We start from the raw sequence: 23,424 nt of genomic DNA on the forward strand, positions 1-23,424 counted from the left end.
TACTTTCGCCCCTCTTAAGGCTACTGGAAAACAATGGGTCTATATAATGGGGCTTATAATTTAGAAAATAGCATTCTAAATCTTTATGGGGGCCACCACATATTTGACACCACGTACCATAAGAGTGCCGAAAGTAAAAAATATCAGTATCACTCATGTCTGTGTCAGAAATTACCAACCGTCGGGATCTTACAGTTCTGTTTTCAGTAACTGATACTTGGGCACGGGGCGTGTTCAGTGGGCACGGCCCCGTGTTCAGCTACTGTCTAACTTAAAACAGGATTGCCAGTACCAAAGATAGGGCACGGGGGCGTGTTCAGCGGGCACGGCCCGTGCTGAGTTCTGCAGAAGCTGTAAATCTAAGAAAAATCTTAAAAAAATAGAAAAATAAGAAAAATCGATTAGGCCGTTGATTCTTGACTTTCTTAAAATCCTTGTGTCCCCGGCAACGGCGCCAAAAACTTGATGCGCGTGTGGTGTTATATGTTTTTATGTATATTTTTAGCCCTTTTTTTACACGTTAGTCAAGTTTTAAATTTATAAAACACGATATTTACTAACCAAACACACATATGGGCAAATGCACCCATCGTGAGCGTAGTATAGTGTTGGTAAAATACCGAGGTCGTCCAAGGACACAAGAGCTTTTAGTACCGGTTTATCCTCAACGTCTAATCAAATCAAAAGTTTAGAAAAAGGTTTTAAACTAGAAAATAAAAACTAAAAGATGCTGAAAATAAAAATAAAAATAACAAAAGAAAGACAAGATGAATCACTTGGATCCGACTCGTGTTTAGTGTAACCTTTGATTATTTCCGCACTTTTTCACTTTTTAAGAGATTATCTTAGTTATTGTAGCAGGCCCCTCTTTTGAAGGTGACGTTACCCTCAACCCAGTAGTTTGAGTCAGCAAGGATACAATCCTAAAGGGTTTGATTATTGAAAGATAATTAATTAAGTTATTAATGCGTAATGTGGTAGGCCCCTCTTTTGAAGGTGACATTACCCTCGGCTAAGTAGTCTGAGTTAGCAGGGATACAGTCCTAAGTAGCCGGGTTAATGTTTTAACAGTAGCTTACATATGAGGGGATCAAAGAGTTTGGACCTCCGCGATCCAATACCAGTGGGTATTGAAGGAGGTCCTAGTAAATTTGACACAGGTCCTTGCAGGATCTATACACTGAACAAGGCAAGATTCTTACCAAACCATTCCCTTAACCCCCGACCAGGTAGCCAACATATCTCCATATAGACCGTGGAGATATGAATGGTGAAAATCTTTTATTTTATATAGACAGTAAAATAACGCCAAGACACCACGGACAAATGATAAGGAAGATTCACCTTCAACATAAGAAACTAGTTATTAAAGTCATTAATACATAACCAAATAAAAAGTGCGAAAAGATTAAAAATAAAAAGTATTACACTAGACACTTGTCTTCACCAAGTGATGTAAGAGACTTAGGTAAATATGGCCTTTGATTGTCAAGAACTCTTACGATCAATCTTGGATCCCGAGACTACTCACACACTCTATGATGGATGATGGTTGATGGTGGTGGATGTGGGTTGTGATGGTGGTGGTGGGTGGGTGAAGTGTGAGAGAGGTGGTTTGCCAAGGGATGGTTTGCAAATGAGCCAAGCACCCTTATTTATAGCCTGCACAGAAGTCCGGACACGGCCCCGTGTCCACCCATCTTCTCTTTCTTCATTAATTGCAGTTTGTCTGCATTAGTTGACCACGCCCCCGTGTCCGCTGGGCACGACCTCGTGTGCAGAAGCGTATCTGTACTATCAAGATTTCCTTAGATTCTGCGAATCTTAGAGTTGACCAAGGCCCCGTGTCCGGTGGACACGCCCCCGTGGTGGGTGATAGAAGCTTCTACAACTTTGTCTTTTCTGCAGACACTTTGGCACGCCCTCGTGCTCATTGAGCACGGGGCGTGTTCAGCCTTCTGTTCTCTTGTTTTTGCTTGGGAAGATGCTGTCGGGGGGTCGGGCATGCCGCGTTTGTTCCTTTTCGTGTATTTATGTTAGATTTAGCTGCCTTTTTGCTTCTTTTGTTCATTTGAGCTCGTTTAATCCTGGAAATACAAAAGGAAGACAAAAACACACTTTTTCCAACATTAGTACTAAAAAAGGGTGAGTTTTATGCCACATTTGATGTAATTTATATGTTGCATTTTGCGCACATTAGAAAGTCTCAAAGGTTATCACGATTTGGAATCCAAATACGATTGAGATAGTATAGAATACCATTAGACTTAGACACAAGATCTTTTTAAACACCACCTCCTATCTCAACGGAGAGACTACCTTCATTAATAGAAGCGTATTGAGCTTCGCGAATGAGGTTTTGGAGATCATTTACGAGTTGGAGACAACAAATACCCTTTACATGAGTTTTACGACCAAGCGCGTTGGCTACTACATTCGCTTTACCTGGATGGTAGCGAATTTCGCAGTCGTAGTCGTTTAACAATTCCACCCAATGACGTTGACACATGTTCAGTTCCTTTTGGTTGAAGACATGTTGAAGGCTCTTATGGTCGGTGAAGACCACACACTTGGTACCATATGAGACAACTGGCACCAAACCGGTAATTTCCGTACAGTTTAATTAATACTTGATGACTACAATTATGTGCTTAAATGTCAACATTGTTTGATTACATACTATACAAGTGAATTCATGCAAGTTTTATACTACAAGAATTACTTTATGAATTAATGAATAGCGTTGCGTCAGAAATACTAGTAAACTCACCGGTAAGACACATTGTGTCAACAAATCTACAGAAAGCAGTCAGACAAAAGAATTGGGGCCTAGGTGTAGGTCCAATGACAAGAATACATTAAAACCTAAGAGTACATACAAGGGTTAACATATAGTCATTCCGGAAGCTAGAGTATGCACTAGAAAGCACCCGAAACGCACTTTAAATGCAGAATTCTGCACAAATCAGCTATAATCAGCTTTGTAACACATAAATATTATGCAGAATTCATGTTTTATTATCCAGAATACACCCCTAAGTGTTGGGAATTAAAAGGGTTACAAAAGGATACTTACAGGACACTAAACGGTGCAATTTAGCACTTTAACGAACCGATATCTAACCGAACAACCGGACATTACCCGGAACATCAAAATATTACTAGAAGCATTGTTTTAATGTTTCTGAAATAGTTATGGTCCCCGAACACCATAACACCCCTTATAACGTAATAACACATCAAGTCCCCAAAAATTACACATGAAAGCTAACTTGTTTATAAAATTAAAGCTTGAAATTACACTTTGCCCCCCCCCATTCTTGTCAACGGGTACAAAGGGGTGGCCCCACCAAATATTTGCCAAATCCTACTAAACGCAAGAGGTTGTCGGTGAGGGTGATTCCTATGCTAAATGTAGGTGGACAAGTCCAACCCTTTCCAGGGATCTCGTTAAAGAAGGTGTATGCCGAATCGCTCAGGTCTATGTATGCACTGAACGAAGTCGATGGGGAGTCCTTCACGGCACAATCGACACAGGGACGACTATCGCTCAAGTCTTCGCTAGAGTTAGAGGTAATATCGGGAACAACGAAGTTGTTTTTATTCGAATGCGATCCCAACAATTCTTCTTGGGTATCGTCTTGAGATGGAAAGTCCAACTCAAGTTTTTTTGACCAATTAAGAATTAAATCGTCTAGTTGAAATAATTCATCAAGAAGCATTTCTCCTATAAGATTCGGTTGAGAGCATTCGAGGGAGAGATAAGGATTATTTTTACTTTCGCCCCTCTTAAGGCTACTGGAAAACAATTGGTCTATATAATGGGGCTTATAATTTAGAAAATACCATTCTAAATCTTTATGGGGGCCACCACATATTTGACACCACGTACCATAAGAGTGCCGAAAGTAAAAAATATCAGTATCACTCATGTTTGTGTCAGAAATTACCAACTGTCGGGATCTTACGGTTCTGTTTTCAGTAACTGATACTTGGGCACGGGGCGTGTTCAGTGGGCACGGCCCCGTGTTCAGCTACTGTCTAACTTAAAACAGGATTTCCAGTACCAAAGATAGGGCACGGGGGCGTGTTCAGCGGGCACGACCCGTGCTGAGTTCTGCAGAAGCTGAAAATCTAAGGAAAATCCTAAAAAAGTAGAAAAATAAGAAAAATCGATTAGGCCGTTGATTCTTGACTTTCTTAAAATCCTTGTGTCCCCGGCAACGGTGCCAAAAACTTGATGCGCGTGTGGTGTTATATGTTTTTATGTATATTTTTAGCCCTTTTTTTACACGTTAGTCAAGTTTTAAATTTATAAAACACGATATTTACTAACCAAACACACATATGGGCAAGTACACCCATCGTAAGCGTAGTATAGTGTTGGTAAGATACCGAGGTCGTCCAAGGACACAAGAGCTTTTAATACCGGTTTATCCTCAACGTCTAATCAAATCAAAAGTTTAGAAAAAGGTTTTAAACTAGAAAATAAAAACTAAAAAATGCTGAAAATAAAAATAAAAATAAAAACAGAAAGAAAAGATGAATCACTTGGATCCGACTCGTGTTTAGTGTAACCTTTGATTATTTCCGCACTTTTGAACTTTTTAAGAGATTATCTTAGTTATTATAGCAGGCCCCTCTTTTGAAGGTGACGTTACCCTCAACCCAGTAGTTTGAGTCAGCAAGGATACAATCCTAAAGGGTTGGATTATTGAAAGATAATTAATTAAGTTATTAATGCGTAATGTGGTAGGCCCCTCTTTTGAAGGTGACATTACCCTCGGCTAAGTAGTCTGAGTTAGCAGGGATACAGTCCTAAGTAGTCGGGTTAATGTTTTAATAGTAGCTTACATATGAGGGGATCAAAGAGTTTGGACCCCCGCCATCCAATACCAGTGGGTATTGAAGGAGGTCCTACTAAATTTGACACAGGTCCTTGCAGGATCTATACACTGAACAAGGCAAGATTCTTACCAAACCATTCCCTTAACCCCAGACCAGGTAGCCAACATATCTCCATATAGACCGTGGAGATATGAATGGTGAAAATCTTTTATTTTATATAGACAGTAAAATAACGCCAAGACACCACGGACAAATGATAAGGAAGATTCACCTTCAACATAAGAAACTAGTTATTAAAGTCATTAATACATAACCAAATAAAAAGTGCGAAAAGATTAAAAATAAAAAGTACTACACTAGACACTTGTCTTCACCAAGTGATGTAAGAGACTTAGGCAAACATGGCCTTTGATTGTCAAGAACTCTTACGATCAATCTTGGATCCCGAGACTACTCACACACTCTATAATGGATGATGGATGATGGTGGTGGATGTGGGTTGTGATGGTGGTGGTGGGTGGGTGAAGTGTGAGAGAGGTGGTTTGCCAAGGGATGGTTTACAAATGAGCCAAGCACCCCTATTTATAGCCTGCACAGAAGTCCGGACATGGCCCCGTGTCCATTGGGTAGGGCCCCGTGTCCACCCATCTTCTCTTTTTTCATTAATTGCAGTTTGTTTGCATTAGTTGACCACGCCCCCGTGTCCGCTGGGCACGACCTCGTGTGCAGAAGCGTGTCTGTACTATCAAGATTTCCTTAGATTCTGCGAATCTTAGAGTTGACCACGGCCCCGTGTCCGGTGGACACGCCCCCGTGGTGGGTGATAGAAGCTTCTACAACTTTGTCTTTTCTGCAGATACTTGGGCACGCCCCCGTGCTCATTGAGCACGGGGCGTGTTCAGCCTTCTGTTCTCTTGTTTTTGCTTGGGAAGATGCTGTCGGGGGGTCGGGCATGCCGCGTTTTTTCCTTTTCTTGTATTTATGTTAGATTTAGCTGCCTTTTTGCTTCTTTTGTTCATTTGAGCTCGTTTAATCCTGAAAATACAAAAGGAAGACAAAAACACACTTTTTCCAACATTAGTACTAAAAAAGGGTTAGTTTTATGCCACATTTGATGTAATTTATATGTTGCATTTTGCGCACATCAGAAAGTCTCAAAGGTTATCACGATTTGGAATCCAAATACGATTGAGATAGTATAGAATACCATCAGACTTAGACACAAGATCTTTTTCAACACCACCTCGTATCTCAACGGAGAGACTACCTTCGTTAAAAGAAGCGTATTGAGCTTCATGAATGAGGTTTTGGAGATCATTTATGAGTTGGAGACAACGAATACCCTTTACATGAGTTTTACGACTAAGCGCGTTGGCTACTACATTCGCTTTATCTGGATAGTAGCAAATTTCGCAGTCGTAGTCGTTTAACAATTCCACCCAATGACGTTGACACATGTTCAATTCCTTTTGGTTGAAGACATGTTGAAGGCTCTTATGGTCGGTGAAGACCACACACTTGGTACCATATGTGACAACTGGCACCAAACCGGTAATTTCCGTACAGTTTAATTAATACTTGATGACTACAATTATGTGCTTAAATGTCAACATTGTTTGATTACATACTATACAAGTGAATTCATGCAAGTTTTATACTACAAGAATTGCTTTATGCATTAATGAATAGCGTTGCATCAGAAATACTAGTAAACTCACCGGTAAGACACATTGTGTCAACAAATCTGCAGAAAGCAGTCAGACAAAAGAATTGGGGCCTAGGTGTAGGTCCAACAACAAGAATACACTAAAACCCAAGAGTACATACAAGGGTTAACATATAGTCATTCCGGAAGCTAGAGTATGCACTAAAAAGCACCCGAAACGCACTTTAAATGCAGAATTCTACACAAATCAGCTATAATCAGCTTTTTAACACATAAATATTATGCAGAATTCATGTTTTATTATCCAAAATACACCCCTAAGTGTTGGGAATTAAAAGGGTTACAAAAGGATACTTATTGGACACTAAACGGTGCAATTTAGCACTTTAACGAACCAGTATCTAACCGAACAACCGGACATTGCCCGGAACATCAAAATATTACTAGAAGCATTGTTTTAATGTTTCTGAACTAGTTATGGTCCCCGAACACCATAACACCCTTTATAACGTAATAACACATCAAGTGCCTAAAAATTACACATGAAAGCTAACTTCTTTATAAAATTAAAGCTTGAAATTACACTTTGCCCCCCCCCCACCCCCCATTCTTGTCTACAGTTACAAAGGGGTGGCCCCCACCAAATATTTTCCAAATCCTACTAAATCTCATTTGATATTATTTTGATATTACTTGGATTCATTTTGATATTATTTAGATATTGTGAGATCTCTTTAGATATGATATGATCTTGTGGAAGATTATAAGTATCTCCATTTTCATTTCACCACTCAACACCACACCTCCCTCCTCCTTTCTCCCACCTACGGCCGTGAGCCATCCCCACACCACCACCATCTTCAAACTTACTTCATCCATTCCAAGCTTAACATAAGGTGCTAGAAGGTGATTAACGAAGTGTGGAGCTTGTAGATCTTGAAGAACCTTCTGCATTTGCTTTTACCTACCATCTTTGTCATCTTCATCTTCAAGTGTTCTTCCCTAGCCCTTGTGCTAGTAGTAAGCTCCTTGTAACTTGTTACTTTATATATTGTTGGTTGAAAGTTGATGAACAATGATAAACTTGAAGAACACAAAAGAATATGATCATGATACTTTAACATAAGCTTAAAAATATAAGAATACATGTTGAATATGTTGATGTGCTTTTTGTTGGTTGATTATTAGTGTTAGTGATGTTAGACATCATACGGAAACTACTAGATTGTGATTAAACACGTGATCTAGTAAGTTAAAGTGGTGATCTTGTGAAAGACCAAGATCGTCATATTTTATGTCTCCATGAACTTGAATAATGAAAGTGATCTTCATATGTAAAAATGATTCAAACAAGATACAAATCTTGTAAATGGATGATTACAAAAATAATTTTCCAAGAAACCAAGTTTATTTACAAGACTTACAAAGTCCTGGTTTCTAAGTAAACTAATAATATTTTTAATGTTTAAACAAGACTAGAAACATGATTGTAACAAGAAAAATACAAAAGAAATATTTTTAGAAAAATCATCTTACAAGTTGTAAATGACTAAATCTTATAATAAAGTGATTTACAAACAAATAACCATGTTTTTAAGGGTAACTAAACCTACTAAATAACATGGTAAGTTACTACAAGTTTTTACAAAAACTTCAAGTTCATGATGTAGTGTAATTTACTTGATTTTGACACTCGATAAGTGTTAAATGAGTTGATGATTGTTGTGATGATTTTAAAAGAAAATAAACACATGTTCTGAAAACATGGGAAACCTCCATTTTAAGGGGAAACTCTGTCAAAATTTCTATAATTTTTTACACTTAGAAAAATATAAGTTTTGGTGAAACTTATTCCTAAAAATATTTACCAAGGTTTCCGTAATTTTTATGTAAACTTCAAGTTAAGAAATGATGATTTCTTCGAGAAAAAAAAGTGATACTAAGTATGTATATTTTTGAGAAAGATATATATATTTATTGATCATCATTTGTTCCTTCTTAGATTTAATCCTTCTATGCGAGTCGCGGCCTTTGTTTCTTATACCAGCCGGCACACGAACAGTAGGGGGAGCATTAGTTACTGGTTGTTGATAACCAATCAACTTTGAAAATCGGTCAAATTTTGGATCAAGTTGCTTGGTTATGCGACTCTGATCAACTCTCTCTTTAAGCTGCATCATTTGATCCCTCACTAAGACAAGTTGATCAAGGTCGGAAATCAAATTACTAACCAAATACTCCCCTGTGTGAATGATTTCACGAGCAATCCATTTAGCCTTGTTTTGCACATCCTTACCACCGATATTTAGATTGTACTTCACATTTAACTCATTGGGCATCACATCCTTCGTCCATCTCTTCATAACATATTTGTTTGGAATTTCTTTAACACCAAACATCTTGAAAAGAAAATATATGTGTTTGCATAGCAGCCCATACTGCTCAAAACGCAAACAGTTACACTCTGCAGTTACATCATTTTCAAGATTCTTGAACCACGCCTAGAAATAACCAAAAAAAAATTAATAAAATTTAAAATCGCATATATAAAAAATAACAATTTCGCATGTCTAAAACATCATGTGAGTGAATAAAATTAAAATCGCATGTGAATCATAACAATTTCGCATGTCTAAAAAATTATGTATATAAATAAACTAAAATCGCATATGAAATGTAACAAATTCGCATGTTAAGTGTATGTAATATATATTGTGTGTAATAGTGTATTAGGACTTGAAAATACACTAAATACTCCTAAGGAGTGAAAATACAAAACACACATACAACATGCTTAGACACATACAAGAAAATATATTTATGAAAATATATTTCTTCATAGAATAAATAACTTGGACAAGTTATAAACATGAAATGAAGCTTTGGACAAAATACATAATTCGGGTGAAAAATACAAGATACTTATATTTATTTTTGAGGAAATAATATAAGTAAGACACATAGTTAAAAATATAAATTATTTTTAACGCAAGAACAACTACATAAAAGATGGTGACTTGTACTTGTGCGATACAAGTCTAGTGACTAACGTTAATAAAAGATGTTTAGGTCACGACGCTAGATAAGCAAAAACCGGTGAAGTTTACGGCGCAAGGAACGCAAAGTTGTGAGTTCATGCTCCCCCTTTTCTTTTAACTATTTTCAGTTTTATAACTTCAGGGGTGAAATACATGTTACAAATGTTACAATGTTTACAAATGGTATGATGGATACAAAAACAAGAAGCACTCTTGGTGATAACTAGTACCAAGTATGATGCGTTTTAAGGAATGATACGAGAAATCGTGTCACGAATAGGGTACCATAAGCACCATTAATCGTGTACATACTAAGACCACAGAACAAAAGGTTAGATCTAATGGGTTTTCGGGCAGCCACACTCTTGGTGAAAACTAGTACCGAGTAGTGCTTTTATGTCTCCGTCGTGAATCGACAACTAGAGAAATGCCTATGGTTTGGTTGCTTCCTATGTCATGTCACATGGTAATGGCCTTGCAACCCATTAACAACTTGATACATACAGAAATACTTGATTTATACAAGAATACTTGATTTATACAAGATACATACCATGATTTTCATACAAAGTATACAAACGTTCAATACAAGAACTGCATGAATTCACACCAACATTATGTTGACGTTTTTCCAAAAACTCACATGTATTTCAGGTAACTAAAAGTGGATGTGAGCGCGGTCTTACTCATGCTCTTGGATGTCATTTATGTTTATCGTTGAATAAAGTTGTAAACTTTCAGACAATATGTCGTCCTGTGTTGTAAACACTTAAACTATAATTTCAGTTATGTAATGTTGAGCATTTGAAGTTATTTTTATGAGCATGTAGTATGTTTACCAATCTTATGCAATGAAAATCCTTCATGATCACACCTCGTGCTTCCGCCTTAGAAAGGGGTATGACAGATTGGTATCAGAGCTGCGATTGTAGTGAACCAGGATTCCTTCTCAAGTCTAGACTACAATCTCTAGGATCCTTTCACGAAAACAATTTTTCAAAAAGTTTTCATTGCATAAAACTTTCCGCGACATCCACTACCTAAAACTGTTTACAAGAGTCAAGAAAAGACACTACGAGACTTAGGGTGCACTGAGTAGCACTTGTCTGTGATTAAGAATTACTTGCAATTATGTGTGATAATTGATATATACATATACTAGAAATAGAATGTCACAGGTAGAAACATTTTGTTCTTATAGATGATATGAAGGTAAACATGTTTTTTTATAACAAAAGAACACAAACAAGTATGATTAAGTATGAAGATCGAGATTAAGTATCGTATACGCATGAATTGAGCATGTATGACAAATGTTTGTAAGTTTAACACGTCTTGCAAGAATTACGAATAGGTTATCATATGTATAATGAATTCAAACGTGTGAATAAGTATGAATATGTAAAAATATGAATTGTAAGAAATACGAATTTTTATTTATGATCCAAGTCTCGGATTTTACAACGATACGACGGAAAAGACGATTACAAGAATATAAGATTTCCAAAAATAGAAATACAGTCAAAGCTTTCTAATTATGGAAAGTATGAAGAAGCAGGGCGTTACAGTATTTATGGTAACTGTTTACATATGTAACCTTTTTTGGGTGGTTTTATTTAGTTATTTTTTATGTGTGAAATGATGCAGATAAAAACTCAAAATTTGGGTGTAGGATCGTTTGCGGACCCGAACGAGTCGATCAGAAGAGTAATTCACCAATACAAAAGGCGGAAACAAGTGTATTAGTGTTATTTCAGCTGTATTCACTTTAAAACTGTCGATTTGATTGATATAAATACGTTTTACAGGATGACGACACTTCGGCAGCACTTCGTTGCTCAAACCGGAAAATCTATTTATGATTTCGCTTGAAATGCCCTATATATAGGCATGGTGATTCCGCATGAACATGTCTCAAGCGGAATTAACATCATTGATTTAAGCGAAATCAGTACATTAACTTCAAGCGGAAATAGAATGATTTAGATTTCGCTTGAAATGACCTGATGTCATTTCAAGCGGAATCACCACTAAATTCCACTTTATTGTTTTTCGTGCCCTGATCAAACTATATACAAACAAGACTCGATACAAGACGAAGTCGACAGACGGATGCACCAACAAACTCCCCCTCGGATGTTGACGGAGTCTTTAGTGTCGAGTCTTCGGTTGTCAAACCTTCAGTCTCTATCAGCCTTTGGGCTTCTCTTCGAAGTATTCTCCATTGAAAGCATCTTCACTCAATCTCTATCTTCTTTCTTCTATCTTCAGAATCTTGATCTGGCTTTCTACATTTTTATACACCCTTTCGATGTCTTCAGACTCCCCCTCTCAATCTACTGGGATCGCAGTCTGGAAATCACCATCTTCAGGTAATTGAAACCTGTCATTTCCTGCACAAACTCTACCAAACACATAAGTTTCTCAAAGTTTAAAGATTTAGAATTTAGAAACCATTTGCAAGAAACATTCAAAATGATTTATACTTTAATGACAACTTGTAAACATAACTTCTTCATACACTCTCTCCCAAACCTGTTCATCAAGTTTAGCACTTTGGAATTTCGAAAATCAGCTTTTCAACATCAGTTGTCGAAAATCTTTTTGTATTTTTCAAAATATATGCTAAAACACACTGAAAATCTTTTTGGATTTTTGAATTTAAAAATGTAATAAAGAAATATTTACAGACAATATTTTTGTGAGTTTGTGAAAGAGGATCATATCAGTTTTTGAGACAAATCACCAACACCGTTAAGCTTGATTTCATTTTAAGTTCTAAACAATTCACCTAGATTGTCAGTATACTGGTCCTCCTAAATTTTCACACAAATTTCAACTGTTTCGAGATACGAGATTAATGTCTTAAGGACTTAAACTTATTCGCGTGTCCCACCACTTGAATATACTCCCGTATCCAAATCCCAATATTCAGTCTTACAGGTGAGTATACCACAGATGATATCTGTAAAGGGTTAGATGCGAAACCATGAGAGCTCAGGTCAGAACTTCCGTTCAGCAGAGAGATGACGGCTCGACTTTTGGTGTGTCCCCTTTAGAGGATCTTTTCTTCAACAGCACATGATTAGCATTTTGCAATGTTTCATCATTTTTTATGCTGAGGGTGGCGCTTATATTTCAAGCAATGCGGAAAGTATTATACGGGGACTATGTCAGAACTTCCGTTCAGCAGAAGTCCCAGGATAATACCCCAGATATCACTGAGTATAAAGACCTAGTATCTCAGAAAGAGGGACCTTTCAAACAAGATCTCGGGGGTTACCCATATATCCAAGAAATGTATCCCCACGATATAAGCAAGTTTGAATTTAGGTTCATATCTCAAAAACAATGTACTGAATGTGCAAAAACCTGCTGGCACATCCGCAGTGAGATTTTTTATCACATTTTTGACTTTACATTTCTTTAGCGTGTTGTGATAGTCCACTGATGTACTATCATTTCCTCTTTTATGCAACAGAAACTCATTTTTCATATTATCATGTTTTTGGCTTTTTCAAATTTTCTAATGTTTTTGGATTTTCTGAAATTTTTAAATTTTTACTCCCCCTAAAATTCAAACACATTTTAAATTAATTTGAAAACAAACTGTACAAGTAACATGACAACTGATATCGAATCGCCTCAATTCTCCATCCACTTGGCATAAACAATCAGAACTCCCCCTTACAACAAACTATTTTCCCATTATGATTTTAAAACACTTAAGTTTGTTTTAATCAAAATGGTTTCTCCGGAAAATTAGTTTTGTTGATTTTACCACTTGTAGGAAACGGGGTAAGATCATCACACTGTTTCTTTCCTCTTTATAATGATAGTTAAATCAAGTTCAACTTAATGACCTTGATTAACCACTAGTAAGATAAAAAACCAATCACTTGTAAAAATACTTTTCAACCAATTACCACTTGTTGGTTGAATTCTCAAGATGCCAATTCCTACTCCACACTTATCAACCTAGGAGTTCCGGCAAGTCACACTTCTCAATTTTAAATTTTCAAAAACATTTTCAAGAATGATGCCAATTCATGCTCCACGATTACCAACTTGGGAGCTCCGGCAAGTCAGGTTTTTATTCTTTGAAAAATATTAACACCCAGGCCTGACCATCCTTGGGTGTAACTACTTCTTTCTCATCTTCATTTTCAACAGAATTGTGAATATTCTTTTTGGAAGCATAGAATTCTTTCACTCTTTTGGCCATCTTTCCAAAAATGTGTTTCACATTGTCGACCATCTTTCCAAAAATGTGTTTCACATTTCCGTTGAAAGTTTTTTCAACATCAAATTTATTCTTTCCAGAATAAAATTAATTTGAGATTTCAACTTTTCCGATTTTAGATCTTAAATTCCCAGCCTTCAGTGGTGGAAAATTTACATCATCCACTGGTGGAACTTTCTTCTCATCTTTAACAACAACATGTGGCTCCTCTGTCTTTGTGGAGACAGATTCATCGCCAGTAGATAGCTCCTCTGATTTGATAAATCAGATTCATCGCTACAACTACTTCCTAAACCCTTAACCACCCATTTCTGATTTTTTAGATTTTCTTTTCCTTTTAAAACATTCCTTGAACATTCACCAACCTCAAATTTTGAATTTTCAAAACTTGTAAATTTTCTGGTTGTAAGTTCAGTTTTTTCAACAACTTTTTCTTTCAGTTTACCAGAGACCCCCTGTTTTGTCTGTATTGCCTTTGGACAATTTCTGGCAATATGACCGACTGTTTTACATTGAAAACAGGTTCTCGTCTCTGTCTTCTTTTGAGCAACACTTCTCTTCGTGTCCTCTTGCTTCTTGGCAAGGAATTCTTTGTTCGTCTGCTTTCTGAATGCTTGCTCTTTTTCAGACTCTGATGATTTTCCTGAAACAAACACAGTTTTTGGTTTATAAAACTTTTCATTTTTATAATTTTTCGGTTTATTAAATCCAAGACCTTTCTTTTTGAAATTACCATTATGGTTTGGTTTCTTTTGAAAACTATAACCATAACTGTAACCCATTTTCTTGTTAATTCTTTGTTGATCTCTTGAAGTGTATTGTTTAGGTTTTTCAGAAAGATTTAAATCTTTTATTTCAGAAATATTAATTTCTGTGATTTTGAAAACCTTTTTAATCATTTCGATTTTAACACTTCTTATTGGAAATATCTCATCAGAATATAATTTGTCCGAATCTTTCAAAGTATATGCTACTTTGACCGGTTCGTCATTCAAATTAGATTTTGATAACAAAAACTCCTTATCATAAACCCGTTTGTCCTTTTTGATTGTTGATTTTGATGTGTCGGACTCAGACTTTGACTCGGATTTGGACTCCTTTTTTGACTCCTCTATGTCATCTTTATCCAACACCTGATTGACCACACTTTTTATCAACTTGGACTCATGATCAGTGTCGGACGATGTGAACGTAACATCAATATTTTCTGGCAAATTATCTGACGACCCCGACTCCCACTGTAAGTTAGTTGCCTTTTTGACTCTTTCGGAATTTGGATTTTGAGGAGAATATCCATTTTCGACTGGGGGTGGACATCTATTATAGACAACACTTGGTTTCTTACCAGAAATTTTTACTTCATCATCTTCTTTTGTGTCGGACTTCTTCTCTTCCAAAGTCTTCTCTTCCTCAAACGTCTTCAATCTTTCCACAATTGGGTAAATCCTGTCAACAACAAAAGTAGAACATGAGTAACTTTTCAATAAATTGTTAACTCTTTCAGTTTAAATTCTTTGTGTTGCCAACATCAATTCAAGCTCAGCACACTTCTCTGTGTAGTAGTTGACCTTGTCAAGCTGTCTCATGTATGCTCCTTTGAGTGTATTCATTGCTATAGCTTGTTCACTACTTGACTCGTTGTACTTATTCATTTCTCTGTTCAAGGTATCATATGATTCTTTCAACCTTTTTATGTTGTGGAGCAATTCATTGTTTTGCTTTATCAGAGAATCACAATTCATACACTTCTCAGAAACTTTGACTGCATCAGTATCTGTTTTAATTTCAAACTCTGGAACTTCTTTGACTACTCTCACTTGAACTTCTTCTGCTCTTTTCTTTTTCTCAGCTTCAGCTTTTCTCCTTTCTTCTTCTTCATATCTTTTCCATTTCTCCTCTTCAGCTTTCCTACTTTTTCTGTATTTTTATGCCCAATATTCATCAGTATAATCATTAACAACATGAGCAACAAAAGCTTTAGAGTTCAAAATCTCTTTAGCCATGAATTCTTTGTCTGGGCAATAATTGTCCCAACTGAAACCTTCTGGCAATTTTTCATCTTCTTGATCTGCCAAACATACTTTACTATCCTTTGGAATGTATTTATCCCAACTGAATCTATTTTCCTTGCCCTGATTAACCAGACATGCTCTCTTTGAATCTTCAATTTCTTTTCTACCATGTGCAGTTTATGCCTGTTATTGAGTTGGTTGATGAGCAACTTGATGGTAGATGGCCTTTCGGTAGTAATCATTGTTGTTGAATGGATTTTGAGCTCCACTTGCTTCACAATTAGTGCACTCCCTCTCGAAGTGTCCTTTTTCCCTGCAACGAAAACAAGTGACTTTAGACTTATCAAAACCTAAAGTTGAAACATTAGTATCGCGAAAATCATCTCTGCCTGTAATTTGTTTAAACTTTTCAGCCCGTCTCAACATACTAGCCATGCACCATTTTATATCCATCAGTTCCATCTCCTCAGCATCAATTTGCTCGTAATCCTCTTTTGTTAACATTGGATTCCCGATCCTTCCTGCAACTAAACCTCCATAGGATTCAAGCACAGTTACCAACAAAGACATGTGGCTTTTAGCAACTTCCTCAATATAATTCTGATCATTTTCAAGATTTAAAGCAATGTTGCATTCAAGAACTTTGCCACTCTTTGTTGTAGAAAAATGTGGATCAAACGATGGAAACGAAGAGAATCCCATTTTGCTACTTGATCCTTGAGATGGCTTTTCAGAAGATCCTTTCGTATTAAACGCAGTTTCAACCTTTGGAGAAAAATTGGTCTTCTCATTAACACCACTTTTGAAATATAATCCGATATCTTGTTCTCCATCATAGTTCTTCATTCTAGCAATCTTCCTTTGCTCCATCTCTTGGGCTTCAAGATGTTTAATAAACCCTCCCAGTGTTAGGTCATTATATTCCTTTCTATTATTCCTCAACATCATCAGATACGTTCCCCAAACATCATGTGGCAACGCATCTGCCAGTTTCTCAATAAGCTCATCTTTACTTTTGTTGATGCCCAATCTTGTCATGTTTTTCACCAAGTTACAATATCTTTCAATAATCTGCTTGGTGTTTTCCGTTCTCAAACCTCGTAATACTTCTTTAATCGCCTGCTGCAACAAACTAACCATCAACTTCTCATCTTTGTATTTTTTTCTCCTCAGGACTCAAATCTCTAATTGGTATTTTCTCTCAACCACTGCCAAGTGTTCTGAAATATTGCACTTCAGTATGATCCCAAGCATCCAAATGATACGCTTCAACCCAGTTACCAAAACGTTCGGACCAACCATTATAATCATCAATATCCATAAGCTTAGGCGGTTTTTGAGTTGTTCCAGTTTCATTTTCAAGCATCGTGTTCTGAGTAATTGTCATTGGACTAGCAAAGGCATTGTAGAACTCGTTGTCCATGTTTCGGTTTTCAAAAAATTCACAATCTGCCAATTTCAAGCGGAATACTCTTTTCAAGCGAAATAACAAGTTCAAACTGAATCAACTTTGAAGCGAAATCAACTTTCACGCGGAATAGGTACTTTGAAGCGGAATCACAAGGACTGTCCAAGCGGAATCAGCTTTGAAGCGGAATCAGGTTGATTCACGCGGAACTACTCAAGCGGAATAACCCAACTGAAGCGGAATAGCACGTTTCAAGCGGAATAAGGTGTATTTTCAAGCGAAATAAAGATTTCAAACAGAATCAAGTGCTGATTTCGCTTGAAATGCTGCTGACGTCACAAGTTCGATCTGAATTTCAAGCGGAATTAACTAATTTTACCAGTTTTAGATTTATTTTAGATCCAAATCTTTCCAGGATTAGTTAAAACATAATTGCGCGTGTTATGTGAGAATTTGAGCCGATTTTAACCGTGAAAAATTTTTCAATTTGAAAAAGAAGGTGTAGAAAACAGAAAATGCAGCTGAAATGGTAAGAACTCTTCCTCCTGAGCTCTGATACCATTTGTAGGATCATATGCGTACCCGAACGAGTCGATCAGAAGAGTAATTCACCAATACAAAAGGCGGAAACAAGTGTATTAGTGTTATTTCAGCTGTATTCACTTTAAAACTGTCGATTTGATTGATATAAAGACGTTTTACAGGATGCCGACACTTCGGCAGCACTTCGTTGCTCAAACCGGAAAATCTATTTATGATTTCGCTTGAAATGCCCTATATATAGGCATGGTGATTCCGCTTGAACATGTCTCAAGCGGAATTAACATCATTGATTCAAGCGAAATTAGTACATTAACTTCAAGCGGAATTAGAATGATTTAGATTTCGCTTGAAATGACCTGATGTCATTTCAAGCGGAATCACCACTAAATTCCACTTTTTTGTTTTTCGTGCCCTGGTCTAACTATATACTAACAAGACTCGATACAAGACGAAGTCGACAGACGGATGCACCAACATTGGGAGTCTTCTAGTTCAGGGCATAATTGGGTAGAAGGTAACTTGTGTAAGTTATGTTACTACTATTTTTTTAATTAGTAGATTAAAAATACTGGACTGTAACTTGTGTTATTATGACTTGTCCATAGCCGTTGCAGCCAAACGAGAAGGGATCTTGGCAGGAAGAAAGAGAACGACAATATCGGATACGACAAAAGGTGGTCATAAAGCGAGAGAAGGTAGATGGAGAAACCGATGAAGAATGGGAACAAGAAGTCGATGAAGGGCGGGTGGTGGGTACCTGTAGGATCGTGTTCGGACCCGGATGAGTCGATCAGAAGAGTTTTTGTCCAAAACAAGAGGCGGAAACTAATGTTTTGGTGCAATCTCAGCCGTATTCACTTATAACTGTTGTTTTATTGATCACTGATGCGATTACAAGCTCTTACAACACTTCGGCAGCACTTCGTGCAACCGGAATGACTTTGACCTAGAACTATTACTGATTTTTCTCCTAGGACATCCCTATATATAGTTGTTCTGATTTCGCTCCAACATGCAATGTCACCAGGAGCGAAATTAAACTGATACACTTTGGAGCGAAAGTAGGATCTAGACACATACGAGCGAAATGAGATTAATAAGGGTTCGGGCGGAATCAGAATAATGGGGTTTCGCTCCAAATGACAACATGTCATTTGGAGCGGAATCACACTCAAATACATGTTCTAGGATTTCGTGCCCTGTTGTATCCTATTCTACGCAAGACTCGATACAAGACGTAGGCGACAGACGGATGCACCAACAAACTCCCCCTCGGATGTTGATGGAGTCTTCAGTGTCGAGTCTTCGGTTGTCAACCTTTAGTCTTTATCAGTCTTTATCATCAACAAACTCCTCTCCCTCGAATGTTGAATCTTTAAACTTTATCAGCATCAGCAATTTCAGGATCAGTACTGGTTCTAACGGCTTCTTCACTTTGCCTTCAGACTCCCCCTCTCAATTTGCTGGGATCGTAGTCTGGAATTCACACATTCATTCTAGGATCATGACCTGGCTCTCTTCCAGCTCAGGTTATCTGCACAATCTCTACCCAACACATAAGTTTCTCAAAGATTAAATCTTTAAAATTTAGAAACTATGTCAGAAATTCTACAAAATGATTTGTTCTTTGAAAACCACTTGTAAACATAACATCTACATACATTCTCTCCCAAACCTGTTCTTCATGTTTAGCACTTGGAATTTTGAAAATCAGCTTTTCAACACCAATTGTCGAAAATCTTTTTGGATTTTACAAAATTTATGCTAAAACACACTAAAATCTTTTTGGCTTTTTGAATAAAAGAACATGCAGAAATGAAATATTTACAGACAATATTTTTATGAGTTCGTGCAAGAGGATCATATCAGTTTTTGAGACACATCACCAACACCGTTAAGCTTGATTTCATTTTAAGTTCTAAACAATTCCCCTAGATTGTCAGTATGTTTGTCCTCTTAAATTTTCACACAAAGTTCAACTGTTTCGAGATATGCTATTAATGTCTTAATTACTTAAACTTATTCGTGTGTCCCACCACTTGAATATACTCCCGTATCCAGATCCCAATATTCAGTCTTACAGGTGAGTATACCACAGATGATATCTGTAAAGGGGTTAAATTGCGAGGGCCATGAGAGCTTAGGTCGATACTTCCGTATACGCAAAGAGATGACGGCTTCGACTTTTGGTGTGTCCCCTTTAGAGGATCTTTTCTTCAACAGCAATGATTATCAATTTTATTGTTTAATCATTTTTGCTGAGGGCTTTTGCTCTGTTTCAAGCAATTTGTAGAAAGCATTATACGGGGACTAGGTCAGTACTTCCATACAGCAGAAGTCCCGGTATAATACCCCAGATATCACTGAGTATAAAGACCTAGTATCTCAGAATAAGGGATCTTTCAAACAAGATTTCAGGGGTTACCTATAAATCCATGAAGTTGTTCCCCACGAATTAAGCAAGTTTGAATTTTTAGGTTTATATCTCGTCACAATTTACTAAATGTGTAAAAACCTACTGACACATCCACAGTGAGATTGTTTATTACATTTTGACTTTACATTTCTTTAGCGTGTTGTGATAGTCCACTGATGTACTATCATTTCCTCCTTTATGCAACAAAAACTCATTTTTCATTTTATCATGTTTTTTGGCTTTTTAGATTTTCTAATGTTTTTGGATTTTCTGAAAATTTCTTACTCCCCCTAAAATTCAAAAACATTTAAAGAAATTGAAAACAAACTGTACAAAACATGACAACTGATATCAAATTGCCTCAATTCTCCATCCTCTTGGCATAAACAATCAGAACTCCCCCTCACAACAAACTATTTTCCCATTAAGATTTCAAAACACTTAAGTTTGTTTTAATCAGAATGGTTTTTTCGAAAAATAAGTTCGTTTATCAACCACTTGTAGGTTATGGGGTCATTTCATCACATTGTTTACCAATCTTTTAAATGATAGTTAAATCAAGTTCAACTAAATGACCTTGATTAACCACTTGTAGAATCGATGATTGAACCACTTGAAGGATCAAAAATCAAACATTTCAAGCCTGTTTTCAACCAATTACCCTCTTGTTGGTTGAATTCTCAAGGTGTCGATTCCTACTCCACACTTACCATCCTGGGAGTTCTGGCAATTCACACTTTTTCATATCAAATTTTCAAAACAATTTAGAATGATGCCGATTCATGCTCCGCGATTACCAACTTGGGAGCTCCGGCAAGTCAGGTTTCTATTCTTTGAAAAATATATCTACCCAAGCCTGACCAGCCTTGGGTGTAACCATCTCTTCTTCGTCATTACTTTCAACAAACTTGTGAACACTTCTTTTGGTAGCATAAAATTCTTTGACACTTTTGGCCTTACCATTGACCATTTTTCCAAAAATGTGTTTCACATTTCCGTTGAAAGTCTTTTCAACATCAAATTTCTTCTTGTCAGAATAAAATTGATTTGAAATTTCCACTTTTCCAACTTTCTTCATAAAATTTTCAGCACGCAAAGGTGGAAAATTTTCATCATTCACAGTTGGAACTGATCTTTCAACCTTTCTTTCAACACATGGCTCCTCTGATTTTGTGGAATCAGATTCATCACTAGAACTGTTGCCTGAACTTTTAACAACCCATTTTTGATTTTTCAAATTTTCTTTTCTTTTTAAAACATTCTTTGAACATTCTCCCTTCTCAAAGGTTGAATTTTCAAAGCCAGTAAATTTTTGAGTTGAAAGTTCAGTTTTCTCAACAACTTTCCCTTTTAGTTTACTAGAGACTTCCTATTTTGGTCTGAATGTTTTAGGACAATTTCTAGCAACATGACCAACAGTCTTGCACTGAAAACAGGTTCTCGTTTCTATCTTCTGCTGAACAACATTCTTCTTCAACTCTTCTTGCTTCTTGGCAAGGAATTCTTTGTTCGTCTGTTTTCTGAATGCTTGTTCTTTCTCAACCTCTGTCGTTTTCCCTGAAACAAATACAGTTTTTGGTTTATAAACTTTTTCATTTTTATAATTTTTCGGTTGATTAAATCCAAGACCTTTCTTTTTGTAATTACGATTATGGTTTGGTTTCTTTTGGAAACTATAACCACAATTGTAACCCATTTTCTTGTTAATTCTTTGTTGGTCTCTTGAAGTGTATTGTTTAGGTTTTCCAGAAAGATTTAAATCTTTTATTTCAGAAATATTAATTTCTGTGATTTTGAAAACCTTTTTTATCATATCAACTCTAACACTTCTTATTGGAAAAGTTTCATCAGAATATAATTTGTCAGAATCTTTCAAAGTACATGCTACTTTGACCGGTTCGTCATTCAAATTAGATTTTGATAGCAAAAATTCCGTATCATAAACCCGTTTGTCCTTTTTGATTGTTGGCTTTGACGCATCGGACTCAGACTTTGACTCGGGTTTGGACTCCATTTTTGACTCCTCATTGTCATCTTTATCCAACACTTGGTCGACCACATTTTTATCAACTTTGACTCATGATCAGTGTCGGACGACGTATACGTGACATCAATATTTTCTGGCAAGTTATCTGATGCCCAGACCCCTATTGTAAGTTAATTACCTTTTTGACTCTTTCTAAATTTGGATTTCGAGGCGAATATCCATTTTCGACCGGGGGCGGACATCTATTGTAGACCACACTTGGTTTCTTACCAGAAATCTCCACTTCATCTTCGTCTTTTGTCAAGGGTTTTTTTTCTTTCGAAGTTTTTACTTCTTCAAATGTGTGACAACTCGGATTTCCAAGACTCTTTTACGGGTATTGTTTCTACTTGTAATCCGGTAAACGTCGTGATTAAGTTTTCTTGTTAAAATTTAATGAGAGTGTTTGATGGAATGGATTATTTTGCATGTTATTAAACGACACACTACGTTGGGTCGCACATCCTCATACCGGTTGCGCCCCTCCCTTGTTGCGTGGGCTCTTTAAGCCCAATTCCTCTCTCGAACTCAAACTGAGCCCAACCCACTCCCTTTGTAAGTGCATGAGTAGTTATGTCTTCATATGATTCCTTTTGCAACAACATTGGAAAAACCCTAGAACTCCTTCCAAGCACACACTGGGCGACGACAATCTTTTCGAAACCCTTCGAAGCCTTCTCTTCTTATGGAGCCCAAGTATTTTCTGCACATCTCCAGGTTAGTTGTTGTAGCATGGAAACATATACGTGTGATTGTGTTTATGATAGGTTAATGTGTTATATGTACAGTAGTCTTCGTTAATATAAAACTCGATAGCCGGTATGCTTGGATGCGTTAAAACAAAGATACTATGATCATATGAAATCGGTAAAAATCGGCTGTTTTGACTTGAATAGTTAATAAGTGTTTTAGGTGATTGATTGTGATATCACAATAAAGTTAAGAATATATGTGTGCTTGATACCGATATGTGTGCATGAAATCAATATATGATTCATAATTAATGTTGATATAACAGTAGCTTTAGTGGTCCAATAAAATGGAAGGCATATTGCCTAATAAAGCTGATGATCTTAAGTAAAAATAGTGGCGGCCATGTGTTGATTTAATCAAACAATATATATATATTATTAATAAGTAAGAATATGATGTGTACTAAATGATATGATGATGACCTATTTGATTTGAATGTGTGTTTGTGGTCTTGATTTAATCAAACCATGT

The sequence above is a fragment of the Helianthus annuus genome, chromosome 15 (genome assembly GCF_002127325.2).
Source record: "Helianthus annuus cultivar XRQ/B chromosome 15, HanXRQr2.0-SUNRISE, whole genome shotgun sequence".
Taxonomy (NCBI): Eukaryota; Viridiplantae; Streptophyta; class Magnoliopsida; order Asterales; family Asteraceae; genus Helianthus; species Helianthus annuus.